Here is a 9,948-nt window from a genome sequence, read left to right on the forward strand (position 1 = left end):
GAAATCCTAATTTCCTCATTTACCGAAGAATCATATCTTATAGATTTCGAAGATTTTCTTTAATTTCCTTGAATTCCGGAATTCAAACGTGACTACGTCAAAAGTAAGACGATACTTAAATTCCTCATTTCACTCTTTTGTAATAACTTCACTCGCACGTTTCGAGTAATCGAATTGTTTCATTCATATTACTCAAGGATGATAAAACTCTATTTATCAACTCAAATTCGTCATGAGAATATTTTTATTGTTAGTCATGACCACCTCACTCAAATTTCGGGACGAAATTTCTTTAACGAGTAGGTACTGTGACGACCCAGAAATTTCCGACCAAATTTAAACTTAATCTTTATATAATTCCAACACGATAAGTGTGACACCGCTAAATTTTTTTTTTATACGTGGCGGAAGCATAATATTAATTAAATACGATATCAACAATTGTACAAACATATGTCACGTGTCATTAAAACAAATTACATATTAACAGAAAAAGACGTAAATACATTCTGTTATCAAAAGTACACGGTTCATATTCCAAAAGACCACATCAGAGTTAACCCTGTCAAACATAACATCGCCATGCCCGTCTTCTCCCCAAAAGGCGACATTTACAAAAGGTAATAACCTGCAGGGAGGAGATGGAGGGGAATTAGCACGAAGCTAAGTGAGTACGACTAACTACAGGCCATAGCATACACAAGTGTTATACTAATCATGTCACATAGTCTAACATACAAACATCACCCAAGTGCCGTCTACAGAGACTCTGGCGGCTCGGCCAAACCATTAACCACCAGCTGATCGGACTGGGGCTTACCAGAAGTTCCTCCACCACCGTATGTATATACATAATCCACACGCGACGGACGCGTCATTCACATATATATACACCACGGCTGTCTAGGCTACTACAGAGGAACCCAACCCGCAGGTTGATCTCTCCTACCGAGGCAACCACACAATAGGGACGCACCGGGCTCCAGCAGACAAGCATCAACTAACATGCAGTCATCACAAGTACTAACTAACCACAACAATAAGTATATCTAACAAGCATGGCAATCATAGTATAACATGCTTCTATATACTATATTCTCCAGTTAGTCCCACTCACCGATTACCAGTAAACGAGAAGGTATTCAGCTATCTAATCACTGAACCTTCTCTTTCTCCTTTTCTCCTGAGAAAAACATATCCACAAGTTAGTTTCTGTTCGTTAACATCAAATAACACAATATATAAATTTTTGTCAGAAAAAGTGTCCGCTAAAAATTTTTGCTTAACACTTGTGCACTTTCAAAATTTACATCAAATCATCAAATCATCAAAATACAAACGGGCAGCATAACGGCTAAAAATCAACACTTAGGTAAAATATTCTGCCCTGGACACTCAGTCGGTCGACTGACTCTTACAGTCGATCGACTGTCGACACAACCGGTCGACTGACCTTCCCAGTCGGTCGATTCATTTGGTATTACATCAATCGGCCGAAGGTAAATCTCAGTCGGTCGGTTCACTCAACAGTCGGTCGGTTGTCTTCGTCAATCGGCCAGTTTAACCCTCAGTCGGTCGACTGTCGACCGACAGTCAACCGAGTGTATTAATCTTCATCAGAAACTGAACAAAGGCTACGGACTTCACGATGAAATCCTCAAATCTCGATCTAGAGCTCGTTTTAAACACCAAAATCGACCACAACTTGTTCACTACTTGTTATAGACTCAAAACCCACAACAATTTGACCATAACAAAACTTAAACCACTTGTTTTGACACAAATTTACACATTTATGAAAACTAACACAAAACCTTAAATTTCTCAAAGAGTAAAGCATGGAAGCTTGTGATTCTTACCTTAAAAGAATCAGTGAATCACAAGGAACACAAAGATATGAACAATTTGAGCTCTAAAACAAGAATCAAGGATTAGGGTTTGAAGTAGGTGAGGGAGATGAAGAACGGGTGTGTGTGAGAGATGGTTCTGGAAAAATGCAAGAGAGAGACAGCACTAATCACTTAATTTAGGTTAATTTCCCACACAGTGCAACACACGGGTATTTATCAGTTATCTGATATCTTTCGCACATCATTTGGTAGCCCAAACGAAGTCCAAACTAAATAAACAAACCTGTTCTGTAACCCTTGTCACAAACTGGTCCTAACCACATCATTAAATAATAACAAATATTAAATAAAAATAAAAGCATATATTAACACAATACTAACTTAAGGGCAATCTAGTAATCTTACATCTAGGCCCGATTGAGGATGTTACAAATCTACCCCCTTAAGAAGATTCCGTCCTCAAAATCTGGTCAAGGTCAAACAAATGAGGATAGCGCGCCCTCATTAACTCCTCGGTTTCCCACGTCAAGTTAGAACCTAAACTATGCCGCCACTCCGCTAATACCATTGAAATCTGTTTCTTCCTTAACTTGGTGACTTTCCTGTCCACTGTTCTAACCGGTTCTTCTACTAGTTTCTTAGTTAAATCAACTTTCAAGTCTTTCAATGGAAGAATCTGACTTTCATCGTCTACTTTGCACTTTCTCAGATAGCACACGTTGAACGTGTTGTGAATTCCTACTAACTCTGATGGAAGATCTAAAACAACAGTTTGATCATTCAGAATTTCTATGATTGGAAATGGCCCAATAAATCTCGGAGCTAGTTTACCCCTTTTGCCAAATCTGATCACCCCTTTCCATGGTGATACCTTCAAGTATGCACGATCACCTACATTAAAAATTACAGGACGCCTACGCGGAATAAGCATACATCTTTTGTCGATCTCTAGCTGCTTTTAACTTTTCACGTGCAATTTCGACTTTTTATGGAGTTAACTGAACAATTTCGGGACCTGCAAATTGTTTCTCACCTGCTTCTAACCAACATGTCGGAGTTCTACACTTAAGACCATACAACATTTCATATGGCGGCATTCCAATACTCGAATGATACGAATTGTTGTAAGCAAACTCTATCAGTGGAAGATGCGAATCCCAAGAACCACCATATTCTAAGACACACGCTCTCAACATGTCTTCTAACGTTTGAATCGTTCGTTCACTATGACCGTCTGTTTGTGGATGATATGTTGTACTTAAATTCACACGCGTACCCAGATTCTGTTGTAGACTGTTCTAGAAGTTCTTTACAAACCTAGTATCTCTATCGGAAACTATTGACAACGGTATACCATGTCGACTAACGATCTCTTTTAAGTATAAATCGGCCAAATCACTCAACGAAGCGGTTTCACGAGTAGCTAAGAAGTGAGCACTCTTTGTCAGGCGATCCACTATCACCCAGATCATGTCGTGACCTTTCTGGGTTCGGGGTAACTTGGTTACAAAATCCATCGTTATATGATCCCATCTCCACTGAGGAATTTCTAACTGTCTTAGAGATCCATACGGCTTCTGATGTTCTGCTTTAACTTTTGCACAAATATGACATTTTTCGACAAAATTTGCAACATCTGTCTTCATTGTCGGCCACCAATACAATGTTTTCAAGTCTCTATATATCTTTGTACTACCTGGATGCACTGATAATCTCGATTTATGCACTTCAGTAAGGATTAAATCCCTCAAATCTCCAAGCATAGGCACCCAAATTTGATCTTTATAGGTCTTTAATCCTCTAGAATTATTGCATAGGTCAAATTTTCCTTTAGTCATTTGTTTAGTCTTTAGGTTTTCGTCATCCAAAGCTACTAACTGAACGGTTTTCAATCGATCAATCAAGTCTGAAACTATTTCAATTCTCATAAATCTAACATTTTCGATGGTTTTCTTACGACTCAGAGCATCTGCGACCACATTTGCTTTACCCGGATGATATTTAATCTCACGATCGTAGTCTTTAATCAATTCTAAACATCGACGTTGACGCATATTTAATTCTTTATGCGAAAAGATATATTGAAGACTCTTATGATCTGTATAGATTTCACAATGTGTACCATACAAATAATGTCTCCAAAGCTTCAAAGCAAACTCAACTACATTAACTCTAAATTGTGAGTAGGATAGTTTCGTTCATGATTCTTCAACTGTCGTGAAGCATACGCTATAACTTTATTTCTCTGCATCAAAACACAACCCAGACCTGCACATGACGCATCGCAGTAGACCACAAAATCTTCCGTTCCCTCTGTAAAGCTAAAACCGGCGCTTGACATAACAACTGTTTGAGAGTCTGAAAAGCCTTTTCTTGTTCATCAGTCCATCGAAACGCTACATCTTTTCTAGTTAACTTATTCAACGGACCTGCTATTTTAGAGAAGTCTTTGATAAATCGGCGATAATAACCTGCTAAACCCAGAAAACTCTTAATTTCTGTCGGCGTTTTCGGTGAATTCCAATTCATTACAGCCTCTATCTTAGACTGATCTACTTTAATACCCTGTTCACAAATCACATGACCCAAAAACTGCACTTCCCGCAACCAAAATTCACACTTAGAAAACTTAGCATACAACTGTTCCTGTTTCAGGAGTTCTAATACCAATCTCAAATGTGTAGCATGATCTTTCTCGGTTTTCGAATATATCAAGATATCATCTATGAAGACAATCACAAACTTGTCAAGATACTGACGACACACCCTGTTCTTGAGATCCATAAACACTGTTGGCTCGTTTGTTAACCCAAATGGCATAACTAAAAACTCATAATGCCCATATCTAGTTCTAAACGCTGTTTTTGGTATATCGTTCTCTGCAACACGTACCTGATGATACCCTGAACGCAAATCAATCTTTGAAAAGTAAGAAGCACCCTGTAACTGATCAAATAAATCATCTATTCTTGGTAACGGATACTTATTTTTGATTGTTCTCTTATTCAAATCGCGGTAATCTATACGCATACGAAGCGACCCATCTTTCTTTTTCACAAACAAAACAGGAGCACCCCACGGTGAAGAACTTGGTCGAATAAACCCCTTATCTAACAGTTCCTGAATCTGAGACATCATTTCTCGGATTTCTGATGGAGCTAATCTGTAAGGAGCTTTTGCAACTAGCGTAGCACCTGGAACCAAATCAATTTTATACTCTACTTCACGTACTGGAGGTAACCCTGGTAAATCATCTGGAAATACTTCTGAAAATTCTGACACAACAGGAATATTGGTCACCTGCTTATTCTTTTTCTTAACATCAATCACGTAGACTAAGAATGAATCACACCCTTTCGTTATTGCCTTCTGAGCTTTCATTAGGGAAACCATAGGAAAGTTAAATCCACTGCGCTCTCCCCTAGCTATCACTCGGGATCCGTCGGACAAACGGAAAGAAATCATCTTCTTATCACACTTAATATTAGCCCTATTAGCTCTTAACCAATTCATGCCTATGACTACATCAAAGCTAGGTATAGGCATCAACAAACAGGTTAAAGGAAAGGAATGGCCGTCGATTTCGATGGTAATTCCAGACACAGATGATGTGCATGGAACCATTTTACCATCAGCTACTTCTATTCCCAAAGGCTCATCTAACATCCTAATAGGCAACTTCAACTTATCACAGAAGCCTAAGGACATAAAAGATCGATTCGCTCCAGAATCAAATAACACACGAGCTGGCAAGGAATTAACCAAGAACATACCGGTAATGATGTCATCGATAGCGGTTGCAGCGTCTACCGTCATCTGAAATTCCCTTGCCTCTGCTGTTGGAGGATTCTTTCTCTTCTGCTCGGCAGTAGAAGCAGAAGATCCCCCGAAATTAACTGACCTCGCCCCTGACCCTGCCCCAGAACCGGATCTTGATGCAGATGGACAATTTGCTGATCTATGCCCCTCTTGATGGCAACTCCAACAAACATTAGACTTAAAAGAACAAGCTGTTGATTCATGACCTAACACTCCACATTTCAAACACCTTCTGGTCATTGGAGAACACGAACCGACATGGATTGACTTACAAACATTGCACCAACCGGACTGACTAGAACCTGATCCACTCATACCAAACTTACTTTTCTGTTTAAACCCACCTGGATTCTTACCACGAAATCCCGATTGCTTACTTAACTGTTGAGTAGACTGACTACCAGTTTGACCTTCTGATTTTCCCCCAAAAGATCCACTTTTTGAACTTTCTCTTTTCGCTGCCATTATATCACCTTCTGTAACTTTAGCCATCTCATGAGCCTGCGCCAAGGTTGTTGCAAATCTCGCAACTGTTCTATATTCTGGCTTAATCACCCGCATAAAATGCTGGATCTTATCTTTCTCGGTTGGTACCCACTGTTGAACGAACCTTAGCTTAGATGTGAAATCTCTGAAAACCTCATCAATCATCATACTTTCTGTCATCTTCATACTCAGAAACTCGGTTTTCAATCTTTCCATCTCATACTCAGAACAATACTGCTCACGAACTTTAGCAGCAAATTGTTCCCAGGTAATTTGACTGATCTGTTCTTTAGGTAAATATGCAGTGATAGAGTCCCACCATTCCATTGCTTCACCTTTGAGAAGCCTACTAGAAAATAACACCATGGATTCTTGCTCACAAAAACATGCTTCTAATGCCCTCTCCACTTCTCTTAGCCAATTGAGGGTCATCGTAGGGTTTGTGTGTCCGCTGTACTCAGGAGGTTTGCATTCCATAAACTGTTTATAGGTACACTTCCTTCTTGTCTCAGGGACTTGAAATGGGTACATCATTTGATTAGGAAAAGTCTGGTTAAACGAAAATGGCATTTGATAGTTTTGATAGGTATTTTGTGGAAACTGTGATTGGGAACTGCCACCGGCTTGATTATAAAGGTTAGGAGGAAAGGTTGTGTTCAACGCAGTGGTATTAGGGTTGCATTACGCCCGTTCTTGTTCCAATTCCTTAATTTTCTCCTGAGCTTCTAGTAACCGACTTTGAAGTTCTATTACTTCTTGAGAAGTTTCTTCTTCTGAAGACACATGTCCATCTTCGTCAGGGGCTCTGAATGTACCAGTTCCAGGGGCAGCAGGGCCAGTAGCATTAGCTTCGTTATCTGTCATTGCTGCACTACCACAACACTCACACCAAAGCTTAGTATAAATTCTGTTAGTACTAACAACTAACACATATCCTGTCCTAATACTCACTTAACCCATCCCTAACATGTTATGTTTGACATGACTCTTCTAAGTTTGGGAACATGACATGTAGATCACAATGCACATGCTGCCAAACTCAGCTCTGATACCAACTTGTGACACCGCTAAAATTTTTTTTTTTTTAATATGTGGCGAAAGCATAATATTAATTAAATACGATATCAACAATTGTACAAACCGATGTCACGTGTCATTAAAACAAATTACATATTAACAGGAAAAGACGTAAATACATTCTGTTATCAAAAGTACACGGTTCATATTCCAAAAGACCACATCAGAGTTAACCCTGTCAAACATAACATCGCCATGCCCGTCTTCTCCCCAAAAGGCGACATTTATAAAAGGTAATAACCTGCAGGGAGGAGATGGAGGGGAATTAGCACGAAGCTAAGTGAGTACGACTAACTACAGGCCATAGCATACACAAGTGTTATACTAATCATATCACATAGTCTAACATACAAACATCACCCAAGTGCCGTCTACAGAGACTCTGGCGGCTCAGCCAAACCATTAACCACCAGCTGATCGGACTGGGGCTTACCAGAAGTTCCTCCACCACCGTATGTATATACATAATCCACACGTGACGGACGCGTCATTCACATATATATACACCACAGCTGTCTAGGCTACCACAGAGGAACCCAACCCGCAGGTTGATCTCTCCTACCGAGGCTACCACACAATAGGGACGCACCGGGCTCCAGCAGACAAGCATCAACTAACATGCAGTCATCACAAGTGCTAACTAACCACAACAATAAGTATATCTAACAAGCATGCAATCATAATATAACATGCTTCTATATACTATATTCTTCAGTTAGTCCCACTCACCGATTACCAGTAAACGAGAAGGTATTCAGCTATCTAATCACTGAACCTTCTCTTTCTCCTTTTCTCCTGAGAAAAACATATCCACAAGTTAGTTTCTGTTCGTTAACATCAAATAACACAATATATAAATTTTTGTCAGAAAAAGTGTCCGCTAAAATTTTTTGCTTAACACTTGTGCACTTTCAAAATTTACATCAAATCATCAAAATACAAACGGGCAGCATAACGGCTAAAAATCAACACTTAGGTAAAATATTCTGCCCTGGACACTCAGTCGGCCGACTGACTCTTACAGTCGGTCGACTGTCGACACAACCGGTCGACTGACCTTCCCAATCGGTCGATTCATTTGGTATTACATCAATCGGCTGAAGGTAAATCTCAGTCGGTCGGTTCACTCAACAGTCGATCGGTTGTCTTCGTCAATCGGCCGGTTCAACCCTCAGTCGGTCGACTGTCGACCGACAGTCGGCCGAGTGTGTTAATCTTCATCAGAAACTGAACAAAGGCTACGGACTTCACGATGAAATCCTCAAATCTCGATCTAGAACTCCTTTTAAACACCAAAATCGACCACAACTTGTTCACTACTTGTTATAGACTCAAAACCCACAACAATTTGACCATAACAACACTTAAACCACTTATTTTGACACAAATTTACACATTTATGAAAAGTAACATAAAACCTTAAATTTCTCAAAGATTAAAGCATGGAAGCTTGTGATTCTTACCTTAAAAGAATCAGTGAATCACAAGGAACACAAAGATATGAACAATTTGAGCTCTAAAACAAGAATCAAGGATTAGGTTTTGAAGTAGGTGAGGGAGATGAAGAACGGGTGTGTGTGAGAGATGGTTCTGGAAAAATGCAAGAGAGAGACAGCACTAGTCACTTAATTTAGGTTAATTTTCCATACAGTGCAACACACGGGTATTTATCAGTTATCTGATATCTTTCGCACATCATTTGGTAGCCCAAACGAAGTCCAAACTAAATAAACAAACCTGTTCTGTGACCCTTGTCACAAAGTGGTCCTAACCACATCATTAAATAATAACAAATATTAAATAAAAATAAAAGCATATAGTAACACAATACTAACTTAAGGACAATCTAGTAATCTTACATCTAGGCCCGATTGAGGATATTACAATAAGCAAAGTCTATAATATTGAGTCTCAAAAATTTTGAAACTATATTTATGTAATCAATAACCCTTTTACTATTCTCGACGATTCACGAACAATTAATTGTAAATATATATGTGTGGATATATATATATATATATATATATATATATATATATATATATATATATATATATATATATATATATGGAAATTGGAATTATAATTTGTAATATTATATGTCGTATTATATATATATAAGTAATAAATATTAAAGATTCAATATATTGAATAATTGGTAAATAGTAATATATTATAATATATTAAATCTAGATACAAGTTTGAATATGATTATCATTACTTTCAATATTATTATCAATAGTAATATTAACATTAAAATCAGTATTATTAACATTATTATTTTCAATATACAACATATGAATATGAAAGAGATATATAAAAATTGTCATAGTATTATTATCAATATTATTATTAGTATTAATATTAGTATTATTATAATTAATACAATTATTATTAATAATATTATTGTTATAAATTTTATAGTTATATTTATCATTATCAGTAATTATTATTATTATTATATTATTATAAATTTTTATTATTATTTACAATATTAAGAATATTATTATTATAGTTATAATTATTAATTAATAAGATTAATTATAATATGTACATACAGATATATATACAGACATATAAAAATAGATTTATATATAAACTGATATATATACAGATAAAATGTATAAATCAGTATTATTCATTAATATAAATTACACATAAAATACCTACATATACAAAAATCAGTTGAAGATCGATATCAATTTTATCTTCTTCT

This window comes from Rutidosis leptorrhynchoides, chromosome 3, assembly GCF_046630445.1.
Source record: "Rutidosis leptorrhynchoides isolate AG116_Rl617_1_P2 chromosome 3, CSIRO_AGI_Rlap_v1, whole genome shotgun sequence".
Taxonomy (NCBI): Eukaryota; Viridiplantae; Streptophyta; class Magnoliopsida; order Asterales; family Asteraceae; genus Rutidosis; species Rutidosis leptorrhynchoides.